This window comes from Molothrus aeneus, chromosome Z (assembly GCF_037042795.1).
Source record: "Molothrus aeneus isolate 106 chromosome Z, BPBGC_Maene_1.0, whole genome shotgun sequence".
Classification (NCBI taxonomy): domain Eukaryota; kingdom Metazoa; phylum Chordata; class Aves; order Passeriformes; family Icteridae; genus Molothrus; species Molothrus aeneus.
The window spans coordinates 62,338,244-62,360,018 of NC_089680.1; the positions used below are offsets into that span (position 1 = coordinate 62,338,244).

Consider the following 21,775-nt stretch of genomic DNA (forward strand, 5'->3'; position numbering starts at 1 on the left):
ATTGAGAGTTCAAACGGGAGTGATATTTATTAGAGTGCTTGATGGCCTGTCTCCTTGGGATCAGAATCCTGTAGGTAAGTGCTGAACAAAAACACAGAAACACAGCTTTTGGAAGAACTTCTCACTGTCCAAGGACAATCTCAGTTCTCATGTGCTTAGAAAGAGCATTGTGTATTCTTACCTAAAGCAGACTGTCTGAGGTCTGGAGTGATAAATGTTATTCAACAGATCAAATGTATAATTTTGAAAATAAACATATATTCACAAGCTTTTGACCTGGGGGTAAAATGACCACAGGTTGAATTTCAGTGGGGAAAATAATGTAAAGGTAAAGAGACCTATGGTATAAAGGATGTCATGGCAACAAGAAAGCATCATACAAATTAACAATATTATCTCGTGGAGGGGGAATGGGAGTAGCATTGCATTCATCTGTACCATGCTGTAGATTAAAATACTGTAATTTAGAGTGGGGCTTTGAGTGGGTTTTTCTAATAATACACAAACTTTGCAACAGATGGCTTAAACCCAGGTAAGGATCATATGGCTAGAACTCATCAGAAAAATGCACTGTGCAGTTGAGGGCTGGTGTTGGTTGGTTTGTGGGGGGGGGTTTGTTTTTTGGTTTTTTTTTTTGAGGGCTTGTTGAGTTTCTGTTGTTCTAAACAAAGTTGTTATTCTTGTGGCTTACAGCTGAGATGAATTCTTACTCCAGCCAGAGCCCTGAATGGGATTCAGGTTGCAAGTGTTTCGCCAGAATTGAAAGGTTGTATTAATCTTTGCTTAATCTTTGCTTTTGCAGAATCTTTCTGAGAGGATGAACAACTTTTTCCTTTCCTTTCCTTTTCTCTTCTCTAAAGTAGTACTATATTGGTGGTTTTTATGTTAATGAATTTTCATTACATTAAGCCCACTAAACTTCATAAAGTGCAGGACAGATGGGAATGACAGATTCTGAATTTTTTAGTTTGGTAATTTGTTAGGTTTTTTTTTTTTTTTAGTTTTTGTCAGTTTTTTTGAAAATGTGGGGTTTTTGTTGAGAATGGGTAACTATTAGTTTGTCTTCTTCATGTATGCCTTTTTTTTAATGATAGAATAGGGTTTCTGAAATCACATTTCAACACTAAGAATAAATCACTTGGAACCACTTTCCAAAGCAATGCCAGAACATAGTAATTTTTAAGACATTTTCCACCAGCACCTTTTTTTTTTTTCCCTTCCCACTTGCAACCACACTATCCGGGGAGGGCTGGGGTGGGGAAGGGAGGGAAATAAAGTGTAATATTTCAGTCCTTTTAACATCAGTGTTTTGGCCTCATCTCCCCAGCCTTGTTCCTTGAATTATTCTTTTTCTTGTGCTAACTTCTGTTTGTCTGCCACAGTTTACTTTCTAAAGGTTGTGACTTGTCTGAGGAGAATTTTTGGGGTGCAGTGCTGAAGCAGGAGTTTGGTACAAGTGATGCTATGCATGTGTACTTTTTGGTTGTTTTTCCCCCCTCAAAATCTGTATTTTCTGGCCTTCCTTTTCTTTACACACTTGTAGAAACTGCTGATACTGATGTTTCACACTTATTCATTATGTGTAACGTTTTTATTGAATAATCCTAAGGGTTGGCTGCTGTTTTATTACTTTGTTAATTCCTGAAGGATAATTGGTAATATTATTTCTTTACCAAAATGATCAGGAAGGGGGTCTGAGTGGGTGGGATGGAGGGGTGGTAAATTTTATTTTCTGTGTTTTGCTATTACTGATTGAGTGAAAGAAAAGAAATTGCTGCATTGACAGGAGCTGAAGAAGCGAAGAATATTTGAGATAGAAAAGGTTTGCAAGAGCCAATGCTGCATAGAGCACACATGTGGCTGAGTCCAAACGATGTCTCGCTATGATCTTTGTTTAGAATAACCCTGGTTTTGTTTTGAGTGAAGGCATTACATATTGAAGGAGTGAAATATGGTTATAGCTTTAGAAGTTGTCTTTTCTGCTTTTTTTCTCTCTCCATCATCTGCTTGTGTAACTCTGGAAAGGGAAAAGAGTGTGGAACCCCTCTATTCCAACTGATAAAAATTTTGCCATGCAAACCAGCAGATCACATTTTGGATCACGTTGAATTTCTGCCCATAAAGGGAATTTGGACATTTTCTGCCAAGATCTTGAGAGTCATTTGTACTTGCAGCCTCTGCAAGTACACTTATGTGAGTTTTCCAACCCATTTTAAGCAGACACTGCACAGTTTTCTAGTTCAATAAAAACTGAGATAACTGGCTGCTCTGCTCTACAGTTTCTGACCACAGCAGATTTTTTTTCTTTTGTTCAAAGATTAAATTGCTTTTGAGGTGAAATTTTCCCCAGGATATTTACAGTAGCTAAGATACAAAATGACAAGTGAGAAACGTAAGACCACATGACATAAAACTTTACTTTGCTGTGGCACCAGTGAAATTATAGCTGCGAACCAGGTCATTGGTCCTGTCTTGGATGCTGGAAATCAGATGGGCCGAGTACAGATGACTGAGGAGAAGTAATCTCTCCCAGAGATGGCAGAACAGAACCATGTGTATGTGAGTGAGGAACATTATATAGACAGGTATAATCCACTGAGTAAAGAGCTGAATTTCAGGTTTCTTATGGAGCAGATTGGACAAAATTTAGCTTGCCCTGTGAGTTTTATATTTGTGAATTTGAGAAATCAGATGTCATTTTCCCTTTCTCATTTATTAAAGCAAAAGCACCTTTGCCATGAGGCTGGCCAGTCTGGTGAGGAGACTGTTAAACTAGCAGTGACATGAGAGGCACTTTATAGCCTTGAGTTGTATGATAAAATGGTGGAGCAAGGACAGAAAGCAAAAGTACAGGGTGTGGGGGGGACAAGGCAAAGCTTGGGCATGTTAAAGTAGGGTGTGTACCTGTCTGCACACTGCTTGGGATTCGAGCAGCAGGGCCAAGGGCTCAGCCTGTGGTCAGAGCTGGGCAGCATTGCTGGGATATTGCTGGGATACCTGTGATGGGGTAGTGCTGTGATTGATGGAGACAAGCCCTTCAGGAGAGGCAGGCAGGGAAGAGGAGGAATAGGGCTGCCTTTCACGTGGAGGAGCAGCTCAGATGTGTAGGGCTCAGGTCTGCGCAGAGCTTGTGGGTCAGAGGAGGGTGTGTTGAGTGTTTTGGGATGTGCTACAGATCACTGACCAGGGTAAGGAAGCAGATGGAGCTTTCTCTGAACACCTCCATCCTCTTTGGGAAATGTAATACATCAGAGCACCAGCCATGCAGGAGATTGCTAGAGGTTAAGGAAAACATTTTGTTACTGAATGGTGCTTGAACGGCACACTGTGACCCTGTCCATACAAGGCTGACTTGTTTGCTCATTTTAGCTATTGTGTGATTTTTTCCCAAACAATAGCTCAAATATATTTGTATTTTCTGCTGGCAAGCAGAAACAATGTTCTTACAAGAATTTATTGCTGCAGTTCTTGATGAAGGCATGGTGGTGCAGGTGCTGTAAGTGCTGGTGATGGGGGGTAGCTGTCTGCAGGCCCCTGTCCTAAAAGGAGTTTGTCCTGCAACCAAGGAATTTGTGCAGCACAGTGCATCTTGAAGGCCAAGTCGTGTGTACAGTCCAGCACAGCAGAGGCCAGGCTGTACTCAGGTTACCTGGTGTGTGGATCACTGACTCCTTGGTGTGCAATCGTCTTCCTATCAGGATCCCTGTAGGTGAAGGTGATGCAGTGACAGCAGACATGGATAGGGCAGGTCCTCACCACCCGTGTCTGCCAGGCCTCTGCACTCACTGACTTGGCTGGAGGAGGAGGAAAGCTGATCATCAGCCTGAGGTGAAACCAAGGAAGGAGACCTTCTGGAACCCACATCTGGGCACATGAAGGAGCTGACAGTGACAGGAAACAGTGAGTAAGGATTTACCAAGGATCAGTTGAGCCAGATCCAGCCCTCATGCCTTCTGCAATGAAGCTGGGATGAGAGGAGAGCAGTGGATGCCAACTGCCTTTGCTCTAGCCAGGCTTCTGTAGCTGGGCTGTGACATTATAGTCTGGGAGGGATGTTGTGCTGATGGTGGAGGAGTTGTGCTGGAGCCAGGGCCGGTGGAAAGGGGGCTTTTTCCAGGCTTGGGGGTTTCACATCCCAACTGGGTAAAGCCCTGAGCCACCTGATCTGTCCCTCTCAGCTGCAGCTGGGACTAGAAACCTCCCCAAGTCCCTGCCAGCCTGAGTTCCCTTGGGATTCTGTAAATCTACATCAGAAAGTCCTTTGAGAACTAATTTACAAGATGTGCACTAACACAGATAGTAACTGTTGCCTCCACTTTGTCTGCTTGAAAATCTTATAAGCCTACCTACCCTGGTTATCAGGTGTGAAAACACACTTCTTAGGAAAAATAAAAATGATAGTTCTAGCCCAGGGCAAGGACTGGTCGAGTAATTTGTTAATACTGTAAGATGGAAAATAACACACTGTCTCTGAAAGAAATATTTATTTTTGTTGTTAATTTTTTCAGTTCTTGGTAGCAGAAGGGAGTCTAACTAATCCTGTGCATGAACAATTTGTCATGTATGACAAATCGTACATTTTGTCTAGCTTTTATTTTAGGCAGATGCTTCTTCTTCTTAATTTCTGCAACTTTAAAGTGGTTTTAAAAATTTTTATCTAGTATATAGCAGAGTGTTTTCATGTTTTCCTACGTTTGTTTCTGTGTGCCATGGATGAGCAACACTTTTCCTGACTGCTAATTTGGGTGCTTTAGTAATAAAGCTAGAAATTATGACTATTTAAGCTTCACTTCAAGTGAGGTTTACTGAACCTATATATGAGGTTGCCTTTTTATAGAATCTCTCCTGAATATATTGCCTAGTGTCTCCCTGCAGCTGGTCTCCAGTGAGGAAACCTGTCAAGAACTTCCTATAATAGACCAGTCCTAAATACTTGTCTGAATAGTTGATCTTGTGTTTGTTTCTTTAGCGGGGATGGGAAAAAATACTATATTCTATGCAGTACTTCTTTCGTGCATGTGTGAACTAGTCTGTTAAGTAGTGTGATTTTTTTAAAGGTTAGTAATTCATTATGATTTTAGGGATCAGGTTTTTTATCAGAAATGAAAATGGTTTTGCTTTCCTGTTAACATTTTTGTGAAGATATTCTCTAAGGCATGGACCTAGTACTGCCTGATGCTGGACAAACATTCAAAAACTTCTATGATTAGTCTGTGGTGATTTTGAAATAGCTAAATTTTGTTCTGAAGGAAAAATTCCAGCTTTTGGATTTAAATAATTCTGGAAAATGCTTATATAAGACAGCCCTCAGAAGTCCTGTCCATGCTAATTTATTCTATGACTTTAGCTTTTAAGAGTAGCATTGTGTACCTGGTAGAGCAGAGTGTAATATTGCTGACCGCAGTTATATGTGATGCAAGTCATTGCAGAGCTATAATGTGATTTTTAGCACTAAAGATAAGAAAAACAGGAAAAAAATTCCAAAATTAAGTGAAGAGGGGAAATGAATTCTCATTAAAATAACAAAACTGAACAGTAGTTCAATTTTCACAATTCTCATCTGCTTGTCTCCCCTGAAAAGACATAAGGGATTATTATATTGAAGGCATAGCATGTAAGAAAATCCCTAAGACTGGAGTTATATTGCTCTTTTTCTTCCTTTCTTATGGAGATAATAATCATTAGTTATTAATGTATAGCCTATTCTGTATCTGAAATGAAAGTTCATGTATTTCAAAAGAAGGTGGTTGTTTAATAATTAGACTGATAGAGTCAAACTCCATGAGCAGAATTTAAAAATTATTCATTATTGGGGATTTCTGGCTTTGTCTGATTCACTTCTTTGGGGCCTGGTAATTTTAAGTGGTGGCTGACCTCCCTTTTTATTAAGAGATTGATTTCCAGAATATCCAGAATCAATCGACTTCTTTTAAATCTTGAGCACTTCCAGTTGTATGCTGGATGTAGATAAACTTGTGAGTCTGAGAGTTGCTGATGGAGGAGGCGCTGTTGTCCATGACTAATCCACAAAAGGCAAAAAAAAAAAAAAAAAAAGGCTTCTGAAGGCTCGCTTTCCTATAGGGTGCTTTATCTGCTATCTCTCTGTACACTGGCTGAGGTCCTCGAAAATAATAGAATTAATTAAAAAGAGAAATATCTTTAAATTACAGAGAACACCTAGAAGCAAGGAAAAAAGAAGGAAAAAAAACAACACTGCAAGGAGATAAGAAAGCTCTAGACCTTTGACAAGGAGCATGAAAACTTCTGTCTAAATCAGGGAACAATTTTACTTTTCACATTTTTTTTTCCTCTATGGTTTCATTTTTGCCATAGGATACAGCTACTGTGAGGCATGTATGTAGGCTTTTGGAATTTATATGAGGCTTATGAGAGGTTTTATTCATCGCAACATAATACAGAGAAGGACTTCTTAATCTATTGGAGATGGTAATATTGGTTATAAAAGCACAACTTAGTCTAACCTGGCTGGACAGTGATAGATGTGTCCTCTTATAACCTGTTTTCTGTGTAGCTGAAAGCAACTCTTTCCAGACATAATTTATTTCTTCTGATGAAGCAGCATTTCAACAAGCCTGTGACATTTCAAAATGAATGTGGAAAGAAGAAGAGTCTTATTATTTCCTGGTACATGTATTTTTTTTCCTGGTATTCTTATGTTCTTTTTGCTTTTAGATAACATAATTGCTTTAATGACATAATGGAAATGTTTTGTGGAGAGTATTCAAAACAGGTAATCTCCTGTTGCAATTTTTTTAAGTTTACTGTGAATTGCAGAGAAACTGACATGTTATGAAACCCTGTGAATCACAGTGACTGCAGAGGTGAAAGGAGAAAAAAATTAGAATGTTTTGTCTAAATAAACAAGCACATGAAAAGTTTCTGCTCATTATTGCCAGATTATAAGTAGGTGCTCTCTAGAAATACTATAATAATGGCAATATGTTAATTCATTACAGCTATTTATTCTCTCTTAATTTCTAAATATTTCCCCTCAGTGATTAATTGAATATACTCAGTTGGAAGGGACCCATCAGGATCATCAAGTCCAATTCCTGGCCCTGTGCAGGACACCCCAAGAATCATACCATGTGCCTGAGAGCATTGTCCAAAGAATTCTGGAGCTCAGGCTTGATGCTGTGACCACTTTCTTGGGGAGCCTGTTCCAGTGCTCAGCAGCTCTCTGGGTAAAAAAAGCCATTTCCTGATATCCAATCTAAACCTCCCCTGACAAAGCTTTGTGCTTGAGTCCTCTCACTGGTCACAAGAGTGCAGAGATCAGTGCCTGCCTCTTCATTTCCCCTCATAAGGATGTTGAAGACCACTATGAGATCTCCCCTCATCCTCCTCTTCCCCAGACTGAAGAGACAAAGCACCTCAGCTACTCCTCATATAGCTTCCCCTCCTTCACCATCCTCCTTGCCCTCCTTTGGATGCTCTCTAATAGCTCAATGTCTGCTTTATACTGTGGCACCCAAAACTGCCCCCAGCACTCAAGGTGAGGCTGCCCCAGTGCAGAGCAGAGCAGGACAATCCCCTCCCTTGTCTGGCTGGAGATGCTGTCCCTGATGCACCCCAGGACACGCTTGGCCCTCCTGGCTGCCAGGGCACTGCTGGCTCATGTTCAACTTGCCACTGACCAGGACTCCCAGGTCCCTTTCTGCAGCACTGCTCTCCAGCCTCTCATTCCCCAGTCTGTGTGTACAGCCAGGGTTGCCCCTCCCAGGTGCAGAAGCCAGCACTTGTTAAACTTCCTGTGGTTGATGTTTCATATGGTTGATGCTCAGCTCAATAATTTCTTGAGGTCTGTCTGAGGGCCTCTCTACCCTTAAGGAAATTAACACCACCTTCCAGGTTAGTGTCATTGGCATACCTTTGAATCCCTTGTCCAAGATGTTGAAGAGGACTGGGCTGAGGATGGAGCCTTGTGGAACCCCACTAATGAGCAGACTCCAGTCTGATGTCACCTCATTCGCCACAACCCTTTGTGCCCAACCCATGAGCCAATTGCTCACTCATCAGGTAACGTTCAGCTATCTGCTGGACATCTGTCTAGAAGGAGAGACAGTTTCCAAGGCTTTGCTGGAGTCCAGAAAAATTACCTCTACCGGTTTTCCTAGATCAACTCAGTGGGTTACCCTGTTGTAGAAGGAAGTCAGTTTTGATAAGCAGGAGTTTCCCCTCATGAAGGTGTGCTGGCTGTCACTGATGACTGTGTTGTCCTCCCAGTATTTTTTCAAAACCTCCCAGAATAATCTTTTCCATGGTTTTGCCAGGCACTGAAGTGAGACTGACAGCCTGTAGTTTCTAGAGGCCTCCTTCTTGATCTTTTTGGAAATCAAAGAAAGTTTCCAGCTTCCAGCTGAGACCTCTCCGGGTTTCCAAGACCACTCCAAACCCATTGAGGAAGGCTTTATGATGGCATCAGCCAGCTCTTTGGGTATTTTCAGCTGAATCTTGTCATGCCCCATATGTTTGTAGGGATGCAGCCAAGTAGTTTAAAAGTAGAACTAAGGTGACTCTAACCTGGAATGCTGAAATAGCTTTCTCATTGGAAAAGCTGACTGGTTATAATAGATTTCCATACTTGCTATTTTTATTTTGAATATCATGGAGAGTCCAAATCTGTAGTAGCTTTACTCATTCAGATTTCTCTGCTGGGGTAGTGTAAGCCAACTTTTGCTGTTAAAGGTTTCCTAGATACCAGAAGTTCTTAACAGTCAGATGTGCTCCTAGGTAATTTTGCTAGCCATCTCTCAAGAGACTAGGATACAAGAAAAGGAAATACCTGTGACTGGATGACTTAGAATTTCAAAGGGCCTGGTAGGAAGCTCTGGTCCTCAAAACTTTGTCATAGGAAATGAGTAAGACTATAGTAGTATCAGAAGTTGTGAGTGAAGCTTGGAGACAAGTGGAAAGCTATTGAGGCAACAAGGCAGGCAAATGAGACTTTAATGAGCTCAGCAGTGAGGATGGATGCAGTGAGATTCACCTCACAGCATGAACTTATTTGTTCTCCCATTCAGTTATCAAAATTGTGGCAGGGCTACATTTTATTCAATAAAACTGTTTTGAAGATGGCAATCTTTTGGTTTTAGATGTGCTTTTTTTGTTTCAAGTATTTCCCTAATGTTTAGGTATTAGAGTTATTTTAAAAATTATTAATAAAAGACATCTGCCAATCTCTTACACTGGCAATGGAAGAATCCAGATGCTGTGTTGTATGAAAACACAATCAGAATTCAAGCGTTCAACCCATGTGGACAAAAGCTAAAAAGTCTCAAATTCATTTTTGACACAATGTGTTTGAAGTTGATGGGATATAAAAGCTTTAAATATAAGAATGTGAAAGTCTAGGGATACTATAAAGCTTTTATGGGTTCATAAAATTAGTTCATAAGCCATTAAGAAGGTAGGCTCCTTAGTTATGATTGTTCTCTGTAAGTAGATTTGACAACCTTAGTAAAAGTTGAGGTAGTTATTTCTCTGGAGTACTGAGAGGACATTTGAGGTGTCTTGTTTCACTCTTTTGCATCAGGCACATCTTGATGCAAATACAGCAGTAATAATTTATTCCTCTGTCAGTGTTGGAGTATGACAGTATAGAAGCCATTTCACATTCCATCTAGGGTGACATTACTCAGACTACAAACAGTTACACTGCCTACAGTTGCTGAAAATCTAAGCTGAGTAATTAGGAAAATGCAGAATACAAGAGGTGGGTCACAATGCACAACGGTCTTAATGGTGCACAAGAAAGTGGTTTCATTAACTGAGACACAGTACTGTTGATAATGTGACTTTTCTGAGGTGCTTTAAAGAGGGTACAACTAGCAAAATTGCAAAACAATCACAGAAGGATATTATTCAATACCTAACTAATAAAGATTCTTCCATTAGTAGATTATCAAAAAGTGTTGAATCTTAATTCAGTAAAGAAACACGTGTGATTTTGGTTTGTCAAGGTTTGGCTTATCAAGGGTTTTTCTCATTGTTATGAACAAGATGCTTCTAGGCTACAGAGATGCTGGTTTGGATTTTTTTTTTCTTTACAGAGACAAGGTAATTACTGCATGCCAAATAAACAATAACCATGAAATATATGCACAAGTTACTACTTGCATCTCTGTTATTTACTGAGTACAGCATTGCCCTTTCCTTGTGGTACTTCAGTGAGAGAGCCATGGCAAAGTAAGAACTTTGTACAAAAATGTCTGTTAAAGCGGAAGTTTGCCTTAACTGTTTAATCTGTCTTTTTAGAGAGGAGTGAGGATAAAACCCAGCATCCTCACTGCTGCATACTTTTGGAGGGGTTTCTAATTCAAAGAGGAAATCAGATTCCTATGCAGGATAACTTAATTTGGCTTAAGAAAAAATGCAACTCCTCCAGCTTCTGTAGATTGCTTTTTGCACTCACCAAAATATTCTTGTGCTTCTCTTTTCTCACCATAATCACTTCTTCTTCCACATTTTATATTTTAGCACTTGCAGGACTGTCTGAAACTCCCACAGTTCAGTCTCCCTTTTAAAGAATTAATTGTATTTAAAAAATGTCAGGTTTTTCCTGGAAATGAGTGGTTTATCTGTGTGTGCCTTTCCTGGACTGTTTGCATGAGTTAGCTGTGCTATTCTTTTTTTCAGACTTTCTGCAACACTGAGACTACCATCTCTGTGCATCTTTTTCTCTTCCCACTCCAATTTTCATATATATATATATATATATATATATATATATATATATATATATATATATATATATATATGAATGTGTGTATATAGATATGCATACAAAGTATTTTTGAAAGATGAGTCATAAGGAGGTATTTATATTGTGCTATTTTTGAAGAATAAGCAGAAGTGCTATTAAACTGAGAAGCATTGATGGGCTCATCCCACTTTTTAATTTGGCTTTTTATCTATAGACAAGAACAGGATGCCTGAAGCAATATCTTTTACCACAATATCTCCTACCCACTAATTTTTTTTGTTCTCACAGCCTTTTGTCCTTTGTTTCATTTTCTTAGAAACAGCAGTATATTTAATATGATGCTCAAACTGGTACCTGGCTCTTTCTGAGTCAGGCAAGTTGAGGCGTGGGCTGGAGCTTGAGTTGTCTCAGACTCCACCTGCCAGAAAGGGTGAAATTTTTCAGATTCACTGCCAATAGAAATTTTTAATTTTCTATTGGCAGTGAATCTAAAAAAAATTTGAATCCTACCATCTTGCAAGAGTGTTTTGCTTCACTTAATAATGTAGCATTAGAAAGCTATAGCTGATTGTGCCTCCTCTGCTAATGACCTTGCTGCATATGATTCTGTTACTGCAGGCAGCAAGGGAGATCATGGTTTATTGCTAGGCTGTTTATTGGGATAGGTGTTCTACTAACAGCTGCTTATCTCTGTAGAGTGGATGCTAAAGGAACACTTAAGTTAAATTGAGAAAACTGAGGATCTTTCATTGTTCCAGTAATCTGAGTAGATGAGATGCCCATTCCATCAAAATCAGATCTAAACCACTGAGAGTGTGGTCTGAGGTTCATTCTGTTAAAATCCTTAAGTGTTTTCTTAATTTGTTTTATTAATGGCTGAACTTCAGCTGCTGCAATTGCCAGGCCTCTGGATCTTGATGTTCCCCTTAAAGAGAATTCAATGCTCTGCTGCCAGATAGGGAGGAGATGATAAATCTCAAATATTATGAGGTAAATCAGCTGCTAGAATCTTGATTCTGCTAGAAACATACTGTTAGTGTGGTAGCTGTGTATTTATTCACACAACACTTAAAATTCATGTTAAGGGCTGGTAATAGGCAAACAGATGATTCAGTGATAATGGAGTAGATATTAAAAGTATAGCTAACAGATATTACCTGGGAAGTATTCTACTTGCCTCCACCTGTCCTTGTTCAGTGGAATTTTTTTATTTTTATGGTATTTTCTAGATATCCCACAGCTATTTTTCCATTCAGAGATCCAGCATATCTGGGGTACATGTGCAGGTAAGGAATCTAGCACATACATGGTACATCTGCTAAAAAAACCAAGTGTTTTCAAGAGTGGCTTGTGTATAAGTGGTACATTTGGCATCTGATGCACTTAGACTGCTCTGGGCTTTCATACATGTGAAACATGTAAACTGTTTCACACATGTCAACAGCATGTCAACTGTTTTATTCTTGGAAAAAAGGGCAGGGCAGCTATAGTTCTCACTGAAGAATGAACCTTTTGTTCATTCCCAAATTTTAAGCAGTGACTTGGTATATTAGGAATGCATCCTGTTGGTTACTCTAAAACTCCTGGAGGGCTGATGTAATATAAGAAATAGGACATTTAATAAGTGTCTTACAAATTTTTTTGATGCCAAGTTGCAGTAATGTAGGCAACCTGTTCTTTTGATTTTTTAAAGACTGCTCTGAGATATAATAGTCTTAATTTCAGTTAGTTTAAAGTTCAAGGGAAGCACCATTATTTTCACATTGCTTTTAGGAATGTTTTTGTGCAGATAACCATGTGCTTTTTCCTTGTCTACTTCAGCATGGTATAAGAAATGTGAGAGGTCAGAAATTCTGGCCTAATAATTTGCCTTATTTCATTGCAAGAGAGGTCACAATTGAGCTGCTGAATTGTTACTCCCACAGAGGTAAGATGAAATTAGGAAAGAGAATAATAATTAGAATATGTTTTAAAACATGACAATTCAAAGATTATTTTTTTGGATTTCAAAGTCAGTAAATTTAAAGTGTATAGATGTTACAGAAGTATATGCAACTTATAACTTACTTTAAAAAGTGCTTGAAGAAAAAGTTACTCCTGATATACACTGTTATTAGTTTTTCATTTGTAACCTTAGAAATATTTATGACGGAATTCTCAACTGAATTTGGAACCTGTCAGCAGATGTCAACAACAGAAGAAAAGAAATTCCAATTAATCTGTTCTCAATGTATAGCTAGGTCTGCCCTTTCAAAAAAGCCTTTGGGAGAGAAGGGAAACAAACAAACAAAAAATATATGTATATTTGAAAGACATTTCTGATGGCAATTTTCTCTCCACAAAGAAAACTGAAATTTTTGTTGAACACAGTCATCCATTCGCCAGACATTGTGGGATGTGTGTGGAGAACATTGGCAAAAAAAATTGAGATCTTTCGTTACTGTTGTAGAAAAACACAGTTAAGACATGCATAAATTGTACAGGCTACCTATTGCAGCAGATGGACTTAAACCCAAAAATTTTTATAATGAAAAAAACCCTCAATGTCAAGTCAAATATTTAGGCTATTCAATTCTGAATCAGAGTTCTTTCTGTTGGAATGAATCTTACTTGAATGTGTGCAGTGTAAAGTGTGTATCTGATTTTTGTATATTGCACAAAATTTTCCATTGAAATGTAATTCCACTTGACAACATCACATGAGAGCTGATTCACACACATAGATATACAAGATTAGATTACAGCTCATAGTAATAAGTAATTTTGTTTCAGCCTTGTTGGAAAACAGTTCCTGGCCTGCAAGTAAGTCTTGAACGCAGTCCTCAGAAAGAGAGCAGAAATAGTCTGTCTAAGCAGCATGGGAGAACAAATATTAATCTTCTGGGTTTCAAGGGACCTATGTGCAGAATGTGATTTCAAATTCTCTTGCCTATCACTTCTTCTGAATTTTTGCTGTTAAAAGTGCTCTACATCACTACAGGTGCTGGACTTCTGCAGAGCTTCATTGTATTTTCTTTTGTGATGGGGATTATTTTCTCAGATGGAAATGATCAATAGATCTGAGAAAATAATCTCCATCACTTCATTAATGAAGTTCTGTGTGTGACTACAGCAACTCTTGATTTACCCTGATTAATGGGTGCTACCATCACCACAAAGTCTTCCTTCCATGATACTTGGAGGATTTTGATTCCTTTTTAGCTGCATTCTCAGTGTGATACTACAAGCCCATTGGGCTGTTCTTGCTTAGCCAGGATAGTACCTGGAAGTGAAGCTAAGACTGGTTTGTCAGGTAAATAGTAGTAGGATCTAAACACTCAGAAGAAAGAAATCCAGAAATATTTTCCATTTCTGAATCTGGCTGTTCTTTTTGTGCTAATATAGTTATACTTTGTGACTCTAGAGTCTACATTGTGCAAAAATTGCCTTTGTCAAAAATGCTTACCCTCGCATTGTGTTGAGCATCTGTATCCTTGAATACCTGGAGCTGTGCTAGATATCCCAAGAGAAAAAAGGGCTGATGCACGAGAGAAATGCAGTCTCAACTCTCATTTGTTCTAAGATGCATCCAGTAACAATCTGGAGGGAACTTAGAAGATTCCTTATCAGTTTCCAGATGACAGATAACTGTGCAAGCATGCTTTAGCAAATTTGTGGCTGTTAGTCATTTTAACATCTATGCTGTGATTCATCTTAGGCTCAAGAGCTCACTTACACAAGCTTGTTTTTACCTCTTTGGAGGACTTTTTAGGAAATGCCTTTATGATTAGAGATGTCTTTTAGAGACCTGCTAGAGGACATCACCTGCCTAGAGCTTGTTTAATGTGGACAAAACCTCAGCTACTTCCACTTGCCTGCCCTGCAGCCATAAGGGGCCAAATTTTATTGAAATTGTGGAAGGTGTCTCTGCATTGCTCTGTCTACTTCTCCATTGTTGAGGCGTCTTTCTAACTCAAGAGCCCTTCTTTGTGCTTACTCTAAAAGAAGCAAATCCTCTCTCAGCCCTTCACCCCATTTTTTTTTCATAAATGGTTAGAGAGTACAGTTTACTGATACGGAATTTCAAAATTTCTCTCTCCTGTGGGTATGTTTCTTGGTACCTCCTAGGACTTGGTGGCATATAGTCTTATCATCTAATCCCCCTTGTCACTTAACAGCTGTTGAGCATATAATCTTGCCCTTTGTACTTCCAAATGATCTTTCTTCTGCTGGCTAACATGGGTAGTCTTCCAAGTGCTTCTGTATGACTGGTACTTTCCAAAATTCTGTCTTTTAAAAATGTGACTGGTGCTGCTGAAACAGGTTTTTTTACATTACGACAACTTACGTAGCTGAGGAATAAGACTGTGCTTCAGAATGATACACGCGGAAACCTGCTTGTAATCTCCCTCTTGTCTAATGCATTTTTATGCATATCCTTCCATGTAGTTTTGACTTTCTTTAACAATTTAATCTCCTGTAGTGTATTTAATCTCTTGCTGCATGTCATATCAAATGTTTTCTTGCAGTCAGAAGAGTAAAAAATATTTTTACACTTCCCCTTTAGTCAGAAATCTGGCCTTTTTTATCCAAGGAGGCTGTTTGATCTGTCCAACAAGCTTAATTTGTGCCGGATTTCCTCAAATTATTGTCCTAAATCAAATGGAAACAGCTAGCTATTTTTTTTTCTGCACAACTGTATGAAAAATTCCAGGGGTTTCTTCTTTTTATTTTTTTTAGTTTTGGGGAGGATGGTTTGGGAGTCTCAGGACTATGTGAGTAGTCCTGAGACTCCCAAAGCACTGCTGATAAAGAACTACTGATAAAATTTAGTCCTGCACTTAACAGTATAAGAAGTTTAATTTTGTTAAAGAACCAGAGAGACCACAGCAAGGATAAGGTGTGGCATTTATGTTCCTCAAGCAGCCTTTTGGTTGTCATTTGCATTAAAATGTCAAAAAACTCCCACATATGTGTATCTTTTCTCTTAAGTATTCTGCTTAAAGTGGAATAACTTATAATTAAAAAATAGTCCTGAAACCTGACATATATTTGGCTTTACATTGCTGTTACATAAATTTCTAGACTTTGTAAATGCAGGCACTGTCATTTGTCATCCAAATTTGACAACTTAGTTGAATCTTCCTACTGAAACAGAGGTTTTAAACACTGAATGCATTTGACAATATTTCTGCTGGCAGAGGATGGCTCCCATCCTTTCTTGTTGTGAGCTCTTGACTTCTATTCTCCTTTTTGTGTATGTGATTGTTCCTGGGAAGAGACCAGAGTGATTCTAGTCAGGGAGGCAGGAGAAGAATTTTCTAAGTGGAGCATACGAAGGAGCTGAAATTGGAAGATAACAGTTCAAGTGGCAAAGGAGATTTATGTGCACCACATAAGCAGAGGAGCATTATGACAACACATTATGATTACACCAAATGTAAGTATGTGGGCAAAGCCTTGATATGTCTATCTTGAGCAAGATGAATCCACCTTGAAATCAATTGTATGTTGTAATTTAGATGCTGCAGAGGGTATGCTGTGATACTTGGGAGGAGCCACTACAAATCCCTAAAGCCATTTTCACAGACCAGTCACTCGTGCCTAACACTAATTGTTTTTTAAAGTTTTAGTGCTAAGCAGGAACCACAGACTGACCAGAGGTGTGTGGCTTGTTTTTAGTTCTGTGTCCTCATAAGAAGCTTGGACACATCAATACTGTGTAGCCAGATATAATCTGTTCTAGCCATCATGCCTCTTCCTTGTTGAGCAGTGATAACCATTGGAAGGTGTCTCATATTCTATTTTTATGCAGTGTTTCAAAGTCTCCATGAAGGGGCAAGGCATGTACAAATAACAAGTGGAAAACTCAGTCTTTTTATACTCCAAATACACGTCAGTCAATATGATTTTCTGATTTTGCCTTCATAGAAATTACCTTATTTGTATAGCCTGAGGGAAGAAAATAATGTGTGGCTTGTGGCTAACCCTTGTGGCTAGTGGCAGAACCTAACATTTCAGAAAGTTGCATCCAGAGCTTGATGAAATTAATCTGTGTTCGAGGTTCTATTCCCTCTTGTATTCTAAATGAAACGCAATTTACATCTTTGCTTTGCTATGGTCACCTCAGTCATATCAATAATGTTCCTAGGTACAAACTACAGCTTGTAAGATTGCATTATTTCCCCTGTTTGTGGCAAATATTTGTTGTCATGTGACTCACTGCCATGGATTTCCTCATCAGGGTTCAGGTTAACCAATGGTTCAGCAATAGTTTCGACCACTGCGTAGAAACGCTTCTATTTGAGGGGTTTTGAACTAAGCAGGCTTTAATAGAAAAATTGGCTGTTGTCAGAGGTGAAGACATTCCCTGGGTGTCTATATTGCTGCATGGGCATCACTGTATGATTTGTGCAATATTGGTGAGGAGAATCCTCTCAGAAATCCTGGGGGACTGAGCCTGAGCTTGGAGGTTAGACTACATGATCTCCCAGAGGTCTCTTCCAATACTGAACATTCTGTGAAAATATCAAAACAAAACTATTTCTCTTACAACACTTCTTCCTCTTAATCTTTTTCACAGTCTTGTGCTCTGAAGAGAATTTTCAACATTTCAAGAAATGTCAGATAGATTGGCATTAATTGAATTAATGGAATGGGCAAAGGGCAGAAACAGTGTAAATTAGTGCCTGAAAGTATAATCTAATTGAGCTGAGAAAAGTTTAAGATTCTTGTTTCAAAAGCCATACAGGAGCCTTTAGAATTTCTATTACTATTTTAATTTTGATGCATATATTCTGTGTTTTGTTATATGTATCAAGCTACTGTATAATTTGGAGTAAAAATTTCAAATGGTAGAGCATCCTAATTTTCCTAACTTTCCTCTCTGGATCTACTTGCAGTCATAAAATAAATGAAAAATTCCTACATTAACAAGTGTTTTTACATACTTAGATTTAATATTTTTGCTGTAATACATTGCACAGTATTTTATGCAAGAGTGTTTAGAAGCACTGTTGCTGAACTGCTTACACATATTCATCTAGTAGCACTCTTGTCCAGAGCAGAGGGATGATTGCAAAGAAAATCTCATCATTGCATTACGTAGTTTAATTTAACCCTCTGGATTACGAGAAATATCTACCTGATTTTAGAGTCAACTTGAGGAAGCTCAGCTGCCAAGATGCAAGTTTTAAAAAGAAATCAGAGAGTAAAAAAACCAAAACGCTCCCCTAGATAAGGAAGGTTAGAGGCCAGGCTGGGTGGGGTTCTGAGCAACTTGTTCTAGTAGTGTAAGGTGTCCCTGCCCATGGCAGGGGGGTTGGAAGGAGATGGTCTTTAAAAGGTCCCTACCAACCCAAACTATTCTGTGATTCTATGAATGGGTAGCAAAGTCTGGAAAAACATTCTTTCAGTCCTGTCACTGAACAAAGTTGATGTTCCAATACTGGAAAAAAACCAAATGCAATGCTAGTTGGTTTGTCTTTAAATCATCAAGTTATGCCAACTACACAATCCTTTGAAAATAAATTCTGAATTAGTTGCACATGTGTATTTCTAGAAAAAAGAAAAACAAACCAAAACAATGAAAAAATCAATAGCTGAACATGAAAGCTATAGTATAGAAAGAAGATAGACTAAGTCAGATTGCATAGGCAGTTTTGCTAAGGAAGCAAGTGGTTAAAACAATATTATAGTAATAATGCATATATTTTCAAGAATATGAGGGATGAGATGGAGCTTTATGGTTTTGTGGGGTTTTTTTGCTTGGTTGGTTTTTTTTGTTTGTTTGTTTTTTGTCTCACTCCAAATTATTGAATAGCAACTTTTGCTTTCTGGAGTATGAGGATAGGCATTATTTATGTTACAGAGAGGGCAAAAATTTAGAAGATTTAAAATACTGGCACCCTTCCAGGAAAAGACTAAAATCTAAATATGGAGCAGGTGCCTTGTGTAATTTGTGGGTTTGTTCTTTTCCAGGGCTTAATTGTCATATCTATAAAGAGATATCAATAATGCAAACATATATCTATTTATAAAAAAATCAGTAACAATTTTGTAGCCTGCATATATTACACAGATTACTGAACCATATAAAAAACCAAGGGGAAGAGGCTTAGTTGTATGCATATTCTGCATTCTTCCTTATGATTTCCTCATCTGGAATGGGATCTGCCAGAGTCCTTGGGATCATTAGACCTCCACTCAGCACATGGCAAGAGGGGTGTGACAACATGATTTTCAGCACAATCTCTCACAATCACAGATGTGTTTAGACAGTCCTGTCTGTCATTCATACTATATCTGAACAGATTGGGCCCCTGAAAAAGTTTCTGCATTTCATTCTGCAAGCTGGCATGCCAGAAACCGAACTCCCTGTTGTAAATTTATGTGCTGTTTCCCCCATGAAGGACTCATGGAAGGGTTACTTTGAACTGGGCTGCAGTGATGTGTGCTCAAGCATGGGCTTCATCTGCTGACCACCCAAGGGTCTTTGGGTTGAAGGACCATATTAAGGGAGATAACAGGCCCCTTTGTGCTTTTTTTATGAACTCCTTCTACTTAGAGCATAGTGAAATTCTGTTCCTAATTTTTTCTGCTGTGTCTTGATTTCAACCCCAGAACTCACAGTAAAGGCAGAGGAGACAGGTGTTTTAGGCTAACACAACCAGATTAGAGCTGTTTCCTTTCCTGAAAAAGAAGGTGATCTCTTTTTAATGACTTCTTTATAGCTACTACATAATGTAAATTGAATTTTGAACACATTTCCTAAATACGATAGGAAAAAGTTGAGTCATTTTTGAGACAGAGTTTTTGCTTTGTGGAATCTAGATAAATTCCTTGAAGAAATTGGGCTGTTGTTGAGGTCCTACTCAACTTTACCTCGGTCCACCTTTTCACAACACTGAATTTCTTCTTTCAATATATTTCTTAATTAAGAGTTTGTGACAGTACCCTCAAAAGATTTATCCAGAAACAATTTTTGTTCCTAATCATCAATAAATAATCATGAAATGGCACCAAATTCATCATGAGAGATCCCAGAGTGGTGTTGAGCAACTTGTCCAGTCCTCAAGTCAGAACAGGGTCAGCTACAGCTGGTTGCTTAGAAATGTGTCCACTTGATTCTGAGTATCTCCAAGGACAGACGCGGGAATTCCTTGGATAAGTTGTGCCAGTCCATAACCATGATCACCACTGAAAAGGTTTCTCCTTCTTTTTAAGTGAAATTTCCTGTATCTCAATGTGTGCCCATTGCCTCTTGTCCTGTCACTGTGAACCCCCGAGAAAAGCCTTGACCCTTTTCTCTCTTCATCAGGTACTTGGATATATGTGGATAAAATCACTCTGAGCTTTCACTTTTCCAGTCCAGCCTTCTCAGCACCTCCTCATATGAGGTTGCTCAACCTCCTCAACAGTTGCTTCAAGCTCTTCACCATCTTCATGGCCCTTTGCTGGTCTATCTCCAGTGGTTCAGTGTCTCTCTTGTAGTGGGGAGTCCAGAGCTGAACGTGGCACTCCAGATGCTGCCTCACTGGTGCTGAGTAGACCATGTGCGAAGGAGCATGTCCCTTCTCTTGCTGGCAGTGGTCTTCCTAATGCATTTAGGATGACCTTGGTCTTTACTTTGTTGTCTGCCAGAAACCCCACAGCATTTTCTGGAAAGACACATTCCAGTCAGCCTGTGCTGGAGCCTGAAGTTTTTCTTCATGTGGGACAGGAGTACTTCCTTTTGTTGAGGGCTACCAATTGAGGATGCTGTCAGCCTGTTTCTCCAGCTTGTTGGGGTCCCTCTTGTTTGCAGAACACCCATTTGCTTGCAGGCCCTCATCCCACATTTGTGTCATCTGCAGGCCTAATGAAAAATAGCACTGAGCAGAAAAACCTAGTTGCCTTGGTCTAAATTGCTGCATGAAAATGACTTCATTTCCTTTCTCAAAATGCTTCAAAATTGTTCAAAATGTTTCATTCTATGTTGTTGCTAATGTGATTCTGTGAATTAATTTTGTCAATATCTTCAGCTCTGTCTTTTGGATATTACCACATTCCATGCTGAGAAGGACAAATCCTACATCTGCTGTCAGCTCAGAAGTCTTTGAATATGTAATTGAAACTGTTGGTCATCCACTGAAATTCTTAATTCTCTCCAGGAGACTGATCATCTGATCAGATATTCCTGTTATCAGGGACAATTTCAGGCCCAGTTTCTGAGGTCTCAGAGTCTATAGGTTACAGGCTAGGAAGGAGTTTTGTTCTCTCTGGTCAGTAGCATGCCAGTGAAGTGCCTTCTTTTCAATATTTGATTGCTTTTTAAACTACATCAGGCTATATGAAATAGCTAGGCTTTTTCTTCTTTATTTTACTTGAAACAGGCCATCATTCATAATTATATGGTATGAAAACATTTGGTATCAATGTGATTTGAACTATGATTTAAATTTTTTTAGTAAGTAGTGGAGCAACTTGTTTTTTTGTGGTATATCATTAAATATAATCAAATATGTGGATTTTGATGAGGGATATTCAGGGATTTTTTATGTTGCTCTTGCAAGGGGAAATGAAGAAAACATGTCTAGCAGTAATTTATGCTGAGGAGTAAGTTGTAATTCAGTTTGAGAGGTATTTAATAGAAACTTTTCTTAGCAGCCTTTATTTTATTTTCTTCTTAGAAGTTGGCTCCTCTTAATTTCAAATAAGCACTTCTAAGCCAATTTAAATAAATTGTGGTGAAAGATTCATTGAAAATTCTTGGGATGTGCTCCAGGGAAGACTTTAGGTTACATCCTTCCTTTCTTTTCAACATGAGATATAGTGTATTATGACTTATCACTCTTTGAAAATAAAAGTGAGATTCCAATACTCAGTGATTCTTACTCCTGGTAAAGAAAATACAATATTTTACTGCATTGAATATCATTTATTTGCACAAGTGTATGTGAAATTAGACTAGGTAGTTATAAATAAATAAACCCTGTCATTTAAATTACCTTCTTCTTGTGTTGATCTTTGATTGTGGGATTATTACAAAGCTAAATGAAATTGCCTGAAAAACTTTGCTACTTTTATACT

General features: G+C 38.6%; 1 protein-coding gene across 1 annotated transcript in view; it reads left to right on the forward strand.

Moving 5' to 3' along the window:
• Positions 1 to 21,775, forward strand: part of TRPM3 (transient receptor potential cation channel subfamily M member 3) — a 385,669-nt gene that overhangs the window by 702 nt on the left and 363,192 nt on the right. The gene's annotated exons all lie outside the window — the stretch shown is intronic.